This window comes from Haliaeetus albicilla, chromosome W, assembly GCF_947461875.1.
Source record: "Haliaeetus albicilla chromosome W, bHalAlb1.1, whole genome shotgun sequence".
NCBI lineage: Eukaryota > Metazoa > Chordata > Aves > Accipitriformes > Accipitridae > Haliaeetus > Haliaeetus albicilla.
In genome coordinates, this window is record NC_091515.1 from 31,644,041 (window position 1) to 31,661,924 (window position 17,884).

Genomic DNA, 17,884 nt, shown 5'->3' on the forward strand with positions numbered 1-17,884 from the left:
ATCTGGTTTGAGAGAAGGAGGCTGAGGGGCAACCTCGTTGCTCTCTACAGCTTCCTGAGGAGGGGAAGTGGAGAGAGGGAGGTGCTGATCTCTTCTCCCTGGTATCCAGTGACAGGACGCATGGAAATGGTTCAAAGCTGTGCCAGGGGAGGTTTAGACTGGATGTTAGGAAGCATTTCTTTACTGAGAGGGTGGTCAAACACTGGAACAGGCTTCCTAGAGAGGTGGTCGATGCCCTATGCCTGTCAGTGTTTGAGAGGCATTTGGACAATGCCCTTAGTAGTATGCTTTAACTTTTGGTCAGCCCTGAATTGGTCAGGCAGTTGGACTAGATGATCATTGTAGGTCCCTTCCAGCTGAACTATTCTATCCTATTCTATTCTATTCTATTCTATTCTAAGGAAAAGAGAGAAAGCCTGCGAGAGCGTGAGCACCAGAGAGACAATGCGTGAGAGAGAGAGGAGGAGAGACAGAGAACACCACAGAGAGGGCAGGAGGAGAGACAGCAACTAGAGCAAGACAGAGAGACAGCAAGAGACAGTGAGACTGAGAGATAGACAGAGAGACAGTCAGACAGACAGTGTGATGTCGCGGTAGAGACGGACACGACAAGTATTAGATCATGCAAAATGGCTACTTTATTGTTCTAACACACCTTTTTATCCCCTTCTTCAGAGTATGTGTTAATATATGATTGGTTTAGTTAGTAACTAACAGTTCATGATTGGTGAGTTGTCAGGATGGTTCTTCTTATCATTATCTTGGTTTTGCACCGCTCGTCTCGGGACTTTCCAGACTTTCAAGGATACACTACAAGCTGCTCAAGGTCACGCTGTTCTCGAATTGTCAGGAATTCCGCAGACCCGTTGCATCCCCCGACAATTCCCCTTTTTGTATTTGTGCTAAAAATATTGTCCTGGCTGCCCTCTGCAGGGCCCTTTGCAGAAGGCTGAAAAGACAGGGCAACATTAGGAGCATAGTTATCACAACCAAGATCACTACCCCCACAGTCTTGAGCAGAGATATCAACCATCCAGACAATCCCCAACCCTCGAACATCTTCGTCAGCCAATCTAATTCATCGCTTTCTGTCAGCTTCCTGACTCCCTTCTTTAATTGTTGAATACTGCTGAAAATGGATTCTGAGTGATCGGATAGATTCATACAACACATCCCTTCAAACTCATCACAACCATGTCCTTGTGCTAAAAGCAAGAAATCAATTACAGCTCTATTTTGTAGCATAGCATGTCTGACACTATCAACGTCTAACAGTAAATCAGATAATACTACACCAGTCTGTATTCAGGGACCCCAGAATTTGTGATTCCTGGGGTGGCAATGAGGGTGAATGCCCGATCCGTGGAAACCAGGCATTCCCATCCATTGAGTCCATGACCTGCTGCACAGGGGTCTCCATCAATAAGTTCTTAAACTTTGTTGATGTCAGTGGGACCCCCTATTAAACCTGTGAAAAAGGGATTGCTTGGTGTTGCTGTACTAAGTTATAAGCAATCTTGTCCGGTCACGTCAGCCAGGGTCATCCAGATGTTTTCTTTGGTTTGCGGCGGTATCCATGACTACGTCCATCCGAGGACTGTGAGGAAGATGAACCATCTGTACATTCTTGTGCTGCCTTGCTCTGCGAACTCAGCCCAGCAATCAGTAGGTGCCAGCTTTGCGTGGGCGTCCCCATGGAGGCAACCATGGCCTTGCCGTACACCAGCTCGATGCTCTTCGGAAAATCCCGGTATTTAGACATTTGCAGAGGAATGGATTTCAGCACACGTGGCCAGCGGGTGCCAAAATCCGCCTCAGTTGCAACCTATGACGCATGCGCTTGCTGGCCAGGCACGCTGCACAAGTCATAGCCATCCTGTCTATTGGTTCATGGGCTTTGTGATGCGGTTGCAATGCACAGAGAATCTTGACCTGTTATGTTAGCCAAGGTGACCTACATGTTAGTTTTTGGCTGAGGTGGTATTCATATTGCAGCACCATCTAGGATGTTCCAGATGATGATCGTACAAATTCAGCGGGAGTCCATTGTGGGCCTGTATCTGTGGAAACACAATCATAATCTTCCCCCCAGGTTATTAATGGAAATGGACCTTCCCATTGCCCTGTTTCTAGATTCTTAACTAAAACCATGACCTTACCCCTAATTTTGGCTTTAGCTAACTTTTCTTGTGGAGAGAGAGTCCCTACTCTCCCTTTTTGTGTTTGAAGCTGCCGCTTCAACGTGCCATGTGCACGCAGCTCTACTACTTGTGGAGAACCATTTTGATATACTACTTTGCTGTTCCAGTTGTTGTTTTCATACCATACTACTGCTGCTTTACCTGTTTTTCCAGAACCATCTGTGAAGACAGCAGCGTCTTTCACAGGTTCTGGCTGACTTAAATTTTTCTGACCAAATGGTATGTGTCGAGCAAATTTTTGTAGCAGGTGTGACGGTAGATGATACAAGATCTGCCCTTGAAAACCCGCCATGGCTGCTTGCAGCTCGTAATTGTTTGCCAGACACCATTCAAAGTACCAATTTTGAACAGGTAAAACAATCGTAGCTGGATCACGTCCTGTTAGTTCTACACATCGTTTTCTGGTTTTTATGATTACATCAGCAATAAGTTCAAACAAGCCAGGAGCAGTTTTTCGTGGTCGGAATGACAGAAACATCCATTCTAAAATATGTAATGGGTCATCCCACTCAGAATTCCACTGCACCAAGGCACCAAATGGCACAGTTTTGTCAATTAGTACAAAGAATTGTACCAATTGAGACAGATCTATTCGAGAAACAAATTTCTTGTATATACATTGTTCCACCATATGAATTACATTTAACGCTTCCTTATTTAATATTCTGGGTTCTGTTGGATCATTGGAATGTTTTAATAAGTCCAATAGAGGTTGTAACTGCGAATTGGTCAGTCCAAGATAGGGCCTGATCCAGTTCAAGGATCCCATTAATTTCTGTACATCATTGAGTGTCTTAACTGCAAGGTTAAGTTTCACAGGTTGGGGCACAACCTGCGTGTTTGTAATTGTCATTCCCAAATATTTCCAGGGTGCTATTTTTTGCACTTTTTCAGGGGCAATAACTAACCCATATTGTTGTAACGAATTCGTGGCCAAATTTTTCATGTCATTCAACTGCTCCTTGTTGTCTGATGCTAACAGAATGTCATCCATATAGTGATAACAATAACTAGTAGGGAAATTTTCCCTTACAGGTGACAGAGCTTGTGCAACAAACCATTGACAAATGGTTGGTGAATTTTTCATGCCCTGCGGCAGAACTCTCCATTGATATCTTTTTGCTGGTTCTGCATGATTGATAGAAGGCACAGAAAATGCATATTTTTCTTTATCTTGGGGAGCTAATGGAATTGTAAAAAAACAATCCTTAAGGTCCATGACAATGATTTCCCAATCTTGAGGGATCATGGCAGGTGAAGGCATGCCTGGTTGCAGAGCCCCCATCGTGGCCATGACAGCATTGACTTGCCGCAGGTCATGCAAAAATCGCCATTTTCCTGATTTCTTTTTTATCACAAACACTGGAGTATTCCATGGACTCTGAGATGGTTCAATGTGTCCGGCAGCTAGTTGTTCTGCTACCAATTCTTGCAGGGCCTTTAATTTTTCAATCGGTAGGGGCCACTGATCCACCCACACAGGGTTATTTGTTAACCAGGTTAAAACAAGCGTGGGTTGTCTAACACCCTGCAGCACAGTGGCCCCCGTTAAAAATCCATGGTAATTCTCACCCCCCCATTGCGACAAGCAATCCCTCCCCCATAAATTGAGGGGAGCTGCTGTCACATATGGTTTAACAACTGCTTGTTGGCCCTCAGGATTGGTAATCAGAACTGGTGTGGCTGCTGTCTTTGCTTGCGTGGATCCTCCCAGCCCCACTACTCCCATATCAGCCTCCTCTGTGGGCCAGGTGGACGGCCACAGATAATCGGCAATAACAGTCACATCGGCTCTGATATCCAGGAGCCCTGCAAGCCTTACTGTAGTCGGAGATCTTCCGTGATTCGACAGCATGCACGTCATATGTGGTCGGGATGATGAGATAGTCTGAGACCAGCAGACCTGAGGGGGTCCCGTAGAGCCAAAGCCTCCATCGCATCGCAGTCGCTGTTCTGCTTTCGAAATACAACTCGAAAAAAGAATAAGTTGAGCAATGCAAGTACCTTTAGGGATTGTTACTGGTGGGTAGGGGGTTGAAACCATCGCGCAAATTTGACCTGTAAAATCAGCATCAATGACTCCCACATGTACAATTATTCCATTTAACGTGCTACTTGATCTTCCCAATAGCAATGCACTCAGTCCTCGTCCTATAGGACCCCTTGCATTAAGAGGGACCTTAACGATGTCTTTTGTGACTATAGTGACTGTGTCGGCGGTGGATACATCCAACCCTGCTGAGCCAGCTGTTGCGGCTGACAATTGTTCGCAGAGGGGAGTTGGCCGGCTGTCGGGAGGGGATTTGTTGTCCTTGCGCGCACTCTCACGCTCTTTTTGTAGTTTCCCTGTAGCGGCTGCCCATTAACATGAAATTTGGAACGACACTGTTTTGCAAAATGTCCTGATTTTCCGCATTTGTTGCAATTAATCTCCAGTGGGTTGTTCACCGGTTGTTTACCTGGTGATGTTTTGTGTGGACAAGTTACCTTTATGTGCCCTTCTCTGCCACACCCAAAGCATTTCCCTGAATTTCTGATAGCATTGGCTAGGGCGGCCACGTGCGCTGCCGAGTGGACGGCCGCCGTGTGTTCCGCTGTCCCAACCTTAGAACATGCAGCCACCATGTCGGGAACAGAAGGATCTCCTGGTAAAGCCTGTATTATCTTTTGACAGTCCTCATTAGCATTATCTTTTGCTAACTGTTTGCACAGCATTTGTTTTAACACCTCATCTTCTACCTGTTTTTCCAGTGCGGCAGATATTTTTTCCACAAATTGTAAAAAGGGTTCTCTGGGGCCTTGGTGGATAGTGATGTATTTTTGCTTCGGAGCTCCCATTTCCATGGTTCGCTTTAATGCCATAAGCCCTATATTTTGTGCCTGTTCGAGAACAATCGGAGGCCATGTAGCCTGCAGCTGAGGGTTACTAAACGGCCCTTCACCAAGCAAAGCATCCTCTCCAAGGCCTAATCTCGGGTCACCCTGTGGCAGTTGTAAATTATTCTGTGCTGCTGTGCGTGCCAACTGCCTCCAAGTAGATTGAAACACTTGCAATTGTACGGGCTGAAACAGCACTTGTGCCAGATGCATAATGTCATATGGACACAGCAGATCTGTGCTGATTATTCAAATAAGTTGCATAACCTCAGGAGAATTGATTCCAAATTTTTGTACTTTATTCTGCAAATCCTGCACCACTTTCCAGCCGATTGGATTGTGCTCATCGTGCTGGTTTGTGCCTGGAGCAGCTTTGAAAACAGGAAATGTAGCAGGAGCCTCTGCTGCTTTATCTAGAGGCTTTAGAAATGCTGGTGTTAGAGAGCACGGGCTGAGGCGTTCTACTAGATCCCAGTTGCCAGAATCGGCAGCGTATTTTCTAACTCCCTCCCAGAATTGATCAGGGGATCTTGGGACTACAGTTATTGTGGATGGAGGGAGAGTCCATGGCAAGGGTTCTTTCATTATGGTTTTATCTGCGAGATGCAGAGATCGCATAGCGTCAATTAGAGCTTCTTCTGCCTCACTTTCATTTCGGCTCTCACTTTCCGGCTCGGTATTATTTGCCGGATTCGCTGTATTTTTCTCCTCGGAGGGGGCTGATGGAGTCACCCCTTCCGCTGCTGCACCAGTAGGTGAGGAGGGCCCCTCATAGCCCGGTAAAGTATTTAATGGCATAGGAGGAGGAGGTGGATAAGGGCATGATCTGATTTTGCCCGTGAGGGGTTTTCTGCCTGCTACTGCTGATACTGCAGCATCGGCTTCAGTTGTTCCTTGGTCAGAATCTTTTTCCTTCCTAACATTTTCTGGTTTCTCATCTTTCTTTTGCTGATCATTCGCATCACATTCTGCTTTCCATTCCTTCAGGGTCTCACGTAATAGACACCATACAATCGCCAACTTACACAGCTCTTTCTGTCCTTTTGAGATCTCATCAAACATTTTCCATCCCACTGCTTGCCATGCACCCACACTGAATGCAGTAACTGTTGTGGCTGGAAAGCCTTGCATCTTACACCATATCAAAATCCTTTTCAGGCTTTGTTCTGGGGTTTTAACCCCTTTTCTTTTTAATAGGGCTTTCCAGGTAGACAAAATCGTCTCCTTTTCTTTTGTTAATTCCTGCCCCATTCTAACAGTTTTGTCCCCGGTGGCTCACCTTTTTAGGTGTCAAGGCTCAGGTCTGGACCAAGCAGATTCCCACTGCTCTCAGCTTCACCGGGCTCCGTCTCCGCAGCTCTTCTTGCCACTAGTATACTCCTCCGCTAGTATACTCTTCCAGTATACTTCTTGCTAGTGCTGGATTTATTGCCATTAAATGATCTGTTCGCCCAGACACATCGGGGTCACCATTTGTCATGGTAGAGACGGACACGACAAGTATTAGATCATGCAAAATGGCTACTTTATTGTTCTAACACACCTTTTTATCCCCTTCTTCAGAGTATGTGTTAGTATATGATTGGTTTAGTTAGTAACTAACAGTTCATGATTGGTGAGTCGTCAGGACGGTTCTTCTTATCATTATCTTGGTTTTGCACCGCTCGTCTCGGGACTTTCCAGACTTTCAAGGATACACTACAAGCTGCTCAAGGTCACGCTGTTCTCAAATTGTCAGGCATTCTGCAGACCCGTTGCATCCCCCGACAGTGTGAGACAGAGAGAGTCTGGGGAGGGGAGACAGAGAGAGAGAGATAGCGAGAGAAGGGGAGAGAGGTGGAGAGAGACAGAGACACATAGGGACAGAGTTGGACACAGAGCAGACAGCTAGACAGAGACAATGAAACAGAGACAGACAATGAGATAGCGAGACTGGTAGACAGAGAGAGGCAGGCAGGCAGAGACAGGAGAGACAGAGAGGGGGGGTCGCAGAGAGATAGATATGGAGAGAGACACACACAAAGACAGAGAGTAAGACAGAGAGAGAGAAACTGACTGAGAGGCAGAGAGTGAACGAAAGGAACACAGAGAAAGAAAGAGACAGTGAGAGACACACACACAGAGGGAGGCAGAAAGCAATAGACAGAGACAGAGTCTATACCAGCTGCGGCTTCAGGGGCTCATATGTCCAAGTGCCAGCAACTGGAGAGATTGGGATCCAAGGGCCAGCTACTGGGCAGACTGAGTGCCTGAGACCAGCTGCTGGAGAGATTCACCTTGTACAAATGTATATATTCTCACTAGTGGACCTCCATCCTGCTCAGCCAGAGAGGAGGGCAGGATGAGGCTGTTAGTGCTGTCTGTGTTTGTGTGAATGCTCCGAGTGTCTGTCTGTGATCTGTGTGGCTGGCCACATAGATATGTATAGATGTGGTGCATATGTGTGCTCTGTATGCATGTGCCTGCTGGGGGTACATCTCCAGCCTCACTACTGGTTGGACCTGGGGACATGGAGCAGCAGCAGCCTCACCTCTCTTGGGCTGTTGGATCCAGCATGATATATTTTCCTCTAACAGAGAGCAGGGGAGAGATGGGGGAAGCAGGGGGCAGGGAAGAGGAGGGGAGGGAGAGAGAGGGCTGAGACCATTGCTAAATACAGACCATACAGGCTGACCCAGTACAAAAACTACCCGTATTCCAGTTGAGCAGTTTTATAGAAATTCATTATTTTTTCAAGCATTGTGACTGTGGATTAAAATTGGGTTTTGTCTACTGACATTATAAAGGGACAGTGACAGATGAAAGGACAAATCAATTACCTGTGGTTGCGCAATGGGATGGCCCAGCACCATCAGCACTGCTCTCAGTGCACAGGCTCTGCCTGTCCTGCGCCAAGGCGCTGCCAGCGGGAGGGGGCAGTGGGAGCTGCTGCGGTACGGCACAGCATGGCATGGGATGTTGGCGCTGGACTGGCTTCTGCGCAAATCTCGGGGGGGGCAGCCTCTACTGGATCCAGGAGCGCTTCTATGAATCGAGCAACTGGCCCAACATCTGGTTGTTGTGTGTCTCAAGGCACGATGTGGTGATTGACGTGGGGCTGGGGCTGCACAGCCCCCTGACTACCTCCACGCAGTCAGGCTGCTGGGGCCTGCAGCTGCCACCACCCACGTGCACTTCGACCACTTGGGAGGGCTACACCATTTCAAGGAGGTGGTGGTGCACAGCACTGAGGCGGGGACACTGCTCTGTGGGTACAACTACGAGGCTGTCACCTGGCTGTTGGGCCCACCAATTCTGCATGCCGCCAGTGTGGTCAACCCCCATCCTCCAGGAGGGTAAGGCCACATGGCTGCGCTGTGCCGCCGGGCGGCGCGGGGGGGGGCCTTTCCCCATGTCCCTGGCGAGAATGAGGGACCAGGGCCTGTTGGCTGTACTCGGGTGCATGAAGTATATACATCAATTGCCACATCCTTGCATGGAATGAGAGTGTATTTGTATGTGGTTCTTAAAAAAAAAAAAAATCAAAAAAGGGTTTATGTAGTGTATATAGTGTCACACTCTGTAAAAATCTGGTTCGTGTGAGGCGAGTCCTAGTATGTATGGTCATGACAGGGCTCTACGCAGCGGGTATGTCTCAAGCAAGGGGCAGAAATTCATGGCCCCCATTTTTTTTATCTCCTGCAGCTGTGTAAAGAGGGTATAGAAATGCTAAAGGCAAGGTAAATCTGTGAGCAGGTCTGGTTTGGTAGTGTTTTGTATCCACCTGGAGCGATAATAACTAGTTCTTGGTACTAAATAGTGAAGAAAAATGCATTTTCTGTATCAAAGGAAATAACACTAAATAGTCATGGCTAAAAAAAAAAAAAAGCCATTTCTTCTTCCTGATTCCTCCTCCTCCCCCCCCCCCCCCCCCCCCAAAATCATAATGATTCTCTTTGGTCGTGCCAGTTTTAAAAATAATAACAATAACCACAATAATTCAGTAACCTTATCTCCCAGGGAAAATAGATAAACAGTTTATAGCATTGTCAGGAATAGCATCCTTTCCTAGTTTGTCATGTCTGTTATGAGAAGCCTTTCTGCTAAGAGAAAATAGAATCAACATCTAAGGAGAAATCTGTCTGCCAGTTACTGGTAATTTGGGCAAAGCATGACAAGGTACACAACTAAATAGCAGAGCTCAAGACACTTAAAGATATAATTGCATTGGTATGTAGATAATAGATGTTTACTGGGTTTTTTTCTTCTAGTGGGAATGAGAATAGGAAGCAAATTAGTTTACAACTTCCCTCAGCAGCAAAAAAAAAAAAAAAAGTCGTGGAATGATAGTTTCTAAAATCTGCCAGTTCAAACTATATCATAAAAAAATAGCCCCCTAAAGAGGTTACTTGAACTGCAGATTTAACTTTGAAAGAGCACAGTATTTAAACACTTAAAAAACAAGGATCCGCTATATACTTGAAACCTGGAGGAAGTTAGATGAATGCTTAAATCTGCTTATATTTCACAAATCTAGGCAAGTGACAGGAGCTGCCACAAAGGCAACCCGGTAAACACACTGACAAAGAAGGATATCTCCTTAACCAGAGACCGGAGACATCCCTGATATGTTTAGCCAAAACCTCCTTCATGGGGAGTAGCTGGCAAGACAAAGAAACCCTGATGGGTATAGGACAAAAACTGTGATAATGAACTGACCTTTTAGGAAAACAGGAGTCAGCAACAACTATTCTGGGAACTGATGTCCTATGCCCACTTATGTATCTACACCAAAAAGGTATAAAAAGTAACTTTTTACCTACCCAAAATGAATTTCTCTGCAAGAGCTTCCCTGTACAAGATCTCTTCACGAGATCAGACAGACCAGACCCTTGCCGGGGATGCCTGGCTGACTCGGGACTCCATGACATGGATCATCTTTGAAGCGAGACTTTTTCTGTCATTGATTAGCCCCACTCCTGGGAGCAGTTTGATGAGTCACATACTGTTAACACCTCACATAATATATTTATAGGCGCACACACAGGTAAAGGTTCATAAGTATATAATTGCTTCACCAGTTGGAATCCTGTAATAACTTGTAATATACATATTTGCTTTACTCTTGTAATATATATACATGTGCTTTCCTAGTGGTAATTTTGTAATGACTTGTAGTGTGTATATATATTTGTTTTTACTAATAGTAGTTTTGTAGTAATTTGTAATGAAGAAATTCTCAGAAATCCAGACTTCAGTGTCCTTGTGTACGGCAGAATCCTGAGAACCCCATGGTCACAATCTTTATACACCTGCAGGTCAGGTAACCCTCATAGGTCATGACTGCTACAGCAAGGTATTTAATTGCGGTGGTGTTGTCAGTAAAGGAAACTCTGTTACGGTAGTTAACCTCTTCTATTATAGAAATTCCTACAGAACATGTACAGCGCTAAGATTTATTTAGGTTATTTTCTAGATTTAGTTGGAATAAGAAAAAAAAGAGATTAAATGTTGAAGTTTTATAAAAATGCTATTTGTTCTTTCCAAATTAAACATTTTTTTTCTTTTAAAAGTACATAAAAGGGCAAAGGATTGACTATTTTACTGTGAATGTAATAGCAGACTATGTTAAAATAAACCAGTCAGAATCAGTAGGAGTAATGAACATTTTAAAACTATCTCTTACTTTGTCTTGAGCCTTGTTTTAGTTTGATTAAAAAAAAATTAATTGTTTACATATGAAAAAAAGAGTGACTGTTGTGGTTTAACCCCAGCCAGCAACTAAGCACAACACAGCTGCTCACTCACTCCTCCCCCACCCAGTGGGACTGGGTAGAGAATCAGGGGAAAAAAAAGGTGAAACTCGTGGGTTGAGATAAGAACAGTTTAATAATTGAAATAAAAAATAAAATATAATAATAATAATAGTAATGAAAAGGAAAATAAAAAAAAGAGAGTGAAATATAACCCAAGAAAGACAAGTGATGCACAATGCAATTGCTCATCACCTGCTGACCGATGCTCAGCCAGTCCCCAAAAAGCGATCCATCCCTCCCAGACAACTCCCCCCAGTTTATATATTGGACATGATGTCATATGTTATGGAATATTCCTTTGGCCAGTTTGGGTCAGGTGTCCTGGCTGTGTCCCCTCCCAACTTCTTGTGCCCCTCCAGCATTCTTGATGGCAGGTGTGGTGGAAAGAGACTTAATAGTTAAGAGGTTAATGATTAAGCAATACCACCAGCTAATTCTGTACGGAATTGTCCTGGTTTCAGCTGGGATAGAGTTAATTGTCTTCCTAGTAGCTGGTATGGTGCTATGTTTTGAGTTCAGTATGAGAAGAATGTTGATAACACTGATGTTTTCAGTTGTTGCTAAGTAGCGTTTAGTCTAAAGTCAAGGATTTTTCAGCTTCTCATGCCCAGCCAGCGAGAAAGCTGGAGGGGCACAAGAAGTTGGCACAGGACACAGCCAGGGCACCTGACCCAAACTGGCCAATGGTGTATTCCATACCATGGGACGTCCCATCTAGTGTATAAACTGGGGGGAGTGGGGGCGGGAGGAATCGCCCCTCAGGGACTAGCTGGGTGTCGATCGGCGGGTGGTGAGCGATTGCACTGCGCATCATTTGTACATTCCAATCCTTTTAGTACTACTGTTGTCATTTTATTAGTGTTATCATTATCATTATTAGTTTCTTCTTTTCTGTTCTATTAAACCATTCTTATCTCAACCCACGAGTTTTACTTCTTTTCCAGATTTTCTCCCCCATCCCACTGGGTGGGGGGGGAGTGAGTGAGCGGCTGCGTGGTGCTTAGTTGCTGGCTGGGGTTAAACCACAACAGGAATAAAAAGTGGAGTATCTGGGATGACAATATCCCAGCTGATTGAAATTGCATATAAAGTATACAATAATAGAAAGGGGGGGGAGAAAAATTGAAAGATAGAAAAAAACCAGCAGCAATATTGGCTGCTGCTTTTGCTAAGGCTCAGACCTCATCTAGAGGTCGAGATTTTAGAAGGAGATGAGGACGAGGACAGAACCGAGGGATGGGAAGAAGTCTGGAATTTAGGATCCCCTTGGATAGGGACCAGTGTGCTATTTGCAAGGAAAGAGGACATTGGAAAAATGAATGCCCAAAAAGACAGTCTAATCAGATTTTAACTCCTGCAGCAACACCTAAGCCAGAGGAATTAATTTAAGTCATTTATGAAGTCTCCAACTGACGGGGACGGGGGGTTGAAAAGGGGTCCCCAGCTGAACCCCTGGCTGAAATTAAAGTGGGGAATGATGTACTTAAATTTTTAGTTGACACAGGAGCAACTTATTCGGTATTAAATAGTTGTAAAGGACCTATGAGTAAATATTCTATGGCTGTTGTTGGTGCAACGGAAAAATGAGAGGTTAGACCCTTTTTCCAACCGACTGAGTGTAAAATTGGTAACAAGATGTCTGTACATGAGTTTTTATACATGCCAGAATGCCTGTTACCTCTAATGGGAAGGGACTTGTTGAATAAATTAGGGGCACAAATAACTTTTGATGCAAACAAAATAAGAGTCCATATTCTGCAAAATAATGCCTGGGAAGCGCAGATATATGTGTTACAGGAACTACTTGGGACAGCAGAAGACAAAGAAAAGGAAGTCAACTCCATTGCGGAAATAGAAGATGCTGTAACTCCTTTCGTATGGGCCACTGAGAAACCTGGAAGAGCTAAATCTGCTGAACTGGTGAAAAATAGAATTGAAGACAAGAGCTAAGCCGGTAAGACAAAAACAGTATCCTATAAAATTGGAAGCCTGTGTTGGATTGGAACCTATCATAAACAACTTCCTCAAGTATGGACTGTTGCAAGAGTGCCAGTCAGAATATAACACTCCAATTCTACCTGTTAAAAAGCCACATTCACAGGAATACAGATTAGTACAAGATCTAGGAGCTATCAACCAAATAGTAGTGGATGTCCATCCAGTGGTACCTAATCCCTATACCTTGCTAACGACTATTATTGATTCTAATGTTTATTTTACAGTACTGGACTTGAAGGATGCTTCCTTCTGCATCCCTGTAGAAGAACAAAGTCAGAAACTGTTTGCTTTTGAATGGGAAAGCCCCTCCACAGGATGAAAGATGCAATTATGCTGGACAGTGCTTCCCCAAGGATTCAAGAATAGCCCCACGATTTTTGGTAACGTACTTGCGAAAGAACTGGAGCAGTGGCAAGGTAAGGAAGCTAATGTTACCTTGTTACAGTATGTAGATGACATACTGCTGGGAGCAGACACGGCTGCTGGAAGAAGAGACAGAGGCAACGTCGCTGTCAGTGAACACTTCTGCTCTGAAGGCCGAACTAATTGCATTAACCTGAGCTTTAGAGATTTCGGAAGGAAAGTGGGCCAACATATACACTGACTCAAAATATGCCTTTGGAATAATACATGCACATGGTGCAACTTGGAAAGAGAAAAGATTATTATCATCACAAGGAAATCCTATAAAATATAGTAAAGAAATTTTGAGATTACTTGAAGCAGTCAGTAAACCAAAGGAAGTGACAGTAATACATTGCAAAGCACACCAATCTAGACAGACTGATATAATCAAAGGAAATTGAAAGGCCGACAAGACTGCAAAAAGAGCTGCTTCATTTACAAAAACTGCAACCTTAGTTCCTGAAAGAGCTTTTAATGTTAATGTCCCTGAATATACAGAGAAAGAAGATAAACTGGCTGAATTTCTAAAATGTATTAAGACTCCTGAAAGATGGTAGAAAACTTCAGATGGATAATGTATAGTTACCCCTCAAATAATGAGGGAACTTATGAAAAGAACATATGGTACCACTCATATGGGAACTGAAGCCCTGGTACAAATGGTGAGAAAACATGCAATAGGCATTAACATGCTAAAAATTGCTAAAGGTATAACACAAGGTTGTGAAATCTGTTTGAAGATGTCCTGGGTTCAGCTGGGATAGAGCTAATTTTCACAGGAACCTGGGAGGGGGCACAGCCAGGACAGCTGACCTGAACTAGCCAAGGAGCTATTCCATACCATGTGACATCATGCTCAGTATATAAATGGGGAGCGGGCTGGGGGGAGTCTCTCAGCTTTCAGTGGGGGAAGTGGCAGAGTGTCAGGTTCCGGCTGGTGAGCAGTTGCACTGTACATGACTCGTTTTTGTATATTCTTTATTAGTAGCGTTGTTGTTGTAACTTCTCTTTTTGTGTTGTCCCAGTAACTTGTCCTTCTCTCAACCCTTGAGGTTCCGGTTGTTTATTTTTACCAGCTGAGCTGAAACCACGACTGTCCTTTTTTGGCGCCCAATGTGGGGCACAAAGGGTTGAGATAACGACAGATCTGGCCAGAGCGTGTTAAAACAAATTTGTTATATGCATTTCTTATATTAGTTAAATAGTTGCTAGTCACAATGTTGGTTCATTTGTTCACATTGTTGCAAATATTTTGATAAAGAAATTAAAATCTAATTATATAAAAGAGTTTGGTTTGATTAAGAAGTAGAAAATTGTGAAGTATAGGTATGGGAGTGTTAAGTTTGAATTGTAGTCATAGGAACTTAGGAACTTTAGAAAATGTACTATGTGTAACCATAAGAATTCAAGTATTGTCTAAAATCAGTTAACCACAGAAACTTTGACAAAGATTTGTTGATTTGTAGTGTTTTGTTTTAGGAAACTAAGGAAACTGTTATGGACACCAGTTTGCTGCTTGGAAACCCCTTACCCTTCCCACCTCGATCTAATTATCGAGGATTCCAATCAGTAGAGTTAAGCGAGATTAACCAATGATTGTTTTAACATAAGAATATTAATAAGATGGTGTGAGTGAAGGACCAATTATTAGAAAGGTTACATTTAAGAATAGACATAGTATGCATTTTTATGTAAATTAATATAGATGATGGTGAGAATCGTACTGCGCAAAGTCACCTAAGAGAGGTCAAGAAGCGGACAAGTGAGGAAGACTATGGAAGACCACCAGAGGGCTCCTGAAGACCACCAGAGACCTTCACTGCGCCTGCGTGAAGAGACATTTACATATGCTAATGATTTATCGGAAAGTTATTGATTATGTATAACATTTTCCAGAAATTTAGTGAATATGTATAACGGGTGTGTATTTAACCTGCACAGTTAGACTAGCCAGGTGCACACGATAGGTGGAGCGATCCCCCGTGTGCCCAGTGCTGCAATAAAGGAGTGCCTGCTTCTTAACTTCTCATTGCTGTTAAGAAGTTTTATTCCAGATTTCGGTAACAACATGGTGGCGTTGTGTGAGTTCTTATATGCTCTATGTATTCCCTGCAGTTACGTTTATCACCTCTGGGAGAGGGATCAGGATTACCATTTTGCTGTACTGGGCAATGTCGACTTGTGAAATGATTACATCACTGGTCATGAGGTTTAAGCTGGTATCTGTATGCAGCAGTGATATCACTTCCATACTTCAGGCTCCTTCTATCGGATTTTATTGGTAATCGCACCCAATCCATGGGGAAGTTAGGGGGGGATACTTCCCCCCTGTCCGTTCGCCTCCCTTCTCTCCTGCAAGCTAATTACAACAGCTTTTGAGAATTCTGAATATCCTTGGGATGCGCAAGCCAGCGTGCTGTTAGTGCTATGCCTCCTGAATATATTTCAGGTCTTGTTTAGGGCTACAAAAAGGTTCTTCAAGAATACCACCCAGAGATCTGCCCCAAAGCTGGATATTCATGGGTGGCACGGCATGTGGGAGGATATGAGCAGGTATCTAGAGAAAGTCTCACCTCCAGTGGCTTGGAAGTTCACTCCCGAACAACTACAGAACCCTCATGAAGTGGCAGAATATTTGAAAGGAAAATGCTGTGGCTATTCCAGAGACGCACAACTTACCACACTGTACTGGGCCCTTGCCAGTATCTACCAAACCCTGCTTGATATTAGGCAGCACCCTCAGGGGGAAGAGAGGGAAAACAGAGCAACAGGCACCATGGCCACCCCAACCCTGGCGACAGGCACCGTGGCTACCAAAACCCCGGCAATAGGCACTGCAGCTACTCAAACCCTGGCGACAGGCACTGCAGATGAACCAGAGAACCAACCTGTGCCAGTATCAGTCGCCCCTGTACAGAAGAAGAAACACACAAAGAAATCAGTTCGCTTAGTGAGAGATGAAAGTGAACCAGGGTCATCACGAGAACAGGAGGAAGAGGCAGAACCTGAAATAATCACCCGATCTCTATCCCTGAGTGAGTTGCACGACATGCAAAAAGATTTTGGCTGCCACCCAGATGAGCACATTGTTCCCTGGCTGCTCCGATGCTGGGATAATGGGGCCAGTAGTGTGGAATTAGAGGGTAAGGAAGCCAAGCAGCTGGGCTCCCTGTCTAGGGAAGGGGGTATCGACAAGGCGATTGGGAGAAAAACACAAGTCCTCAGCCTCTGGAGGCGACTTCTGTCAGGTGTGAAGGAAAGATACCCCTTCAGGGATGAAGTTACATGTCACCAAGGCAAGTGGACCACCATGGAGAGAGGTATCCAGTACCTGAGGGAATTAGCCGTGCTGGAGGTGATTTATAATGATCCAGAAAATGCGCAGTCACCCACAGATCCAGATGAAATCCAATGCACACAACCGGTGTGGCGGAAGTTACTACGAAGTGCACCACAAGCCTATGCCAACTCATTGGCAGTAATGTCCTGGAAAGAAGGCTGTAGACAAACGGTGGACGAACTGGCTGTCCAACTCCGGCAATACAAAGGAAGTCTCTCTTCCTCCCTACGGGCCTGTGTCTCGGCCGTAGAGGAATTGTCCCGAGAGTTCCAGCAATTCAAAGTGGATATGTCCTTCTCCCCACCTGTACAGGCACACATCGCAGCTATTAGGAGCAAGCATTCCTCTGTCCAAGAGAGAGGAGATAGAAAGTACACACGACGGGCTAACCTGTAGTTTTACCTGCGTGACCATGGAGAGGACATGAGGAAGTGGGATGGAGAACCTACCTCAGTCCTAGATGCACGGGTACGGGAGTTGCGAGAAAAAGCAATCAGAAAAGAAGATTCTTCTTGGAAAAATGCTGCTCCAGTTTCCCGTGAGCAGTCCCCCAGATGGAGTAGAAGGGCTGATCTCATTTCTGATCCTCTTGAAGGGACTTCTGATTCACGTTCGCGAACAGTGAGTAACGGATACTCTAACCAGGATTAGAGGGGCCCTGCCTCCAGCCAGGTGGAGGAGAGGGACAACCGAGTCTACTGGACAGTGTGGATTCGATGGCCTGGCACATCAGACCCACAGGAATATAAGGCTCTAGTAGACACTGGTGCACAGTGCACCCTAATGCTATCAAGTTATAAAGGGGCAAAACCCATCTGTATCTCTGGTGTGACAGGGGGATCCCAAGAGCTAACTGTATTGGAAGCTGAAGTGAGTCTAACTGGGAATGAATGGCAGAAACACCCCATTGTGACTGGTCCAGAGGCTCCCTGTATCCTTGGCATAGACTATCTCAGGAGGGGGTATTTTAAGGACCCAAAGGGGTACCGTTGGGCCTTTGGTATAGCTGCCTTGGAGACGGAGGGCACTGAACAGCTCTCTACCCTGCCTGGTCTCTCTCAGGACCCTTCGGTTGTGGGGTTGCTGAAGGTTGAAGAACAATGAGTGCCAATTGCTACCACGACGGTGCACCGGTGGCAATATCGCACCAACCGAGACTCTCTGATTCCCATCCGCAAGTTGATTTGCCAATTGGAGAGCCAAGGAGTGATCAGCAAGACTCACTCACCCTTTAATAGTCCCATATGGCCCGTGCGGAAATCTAATGG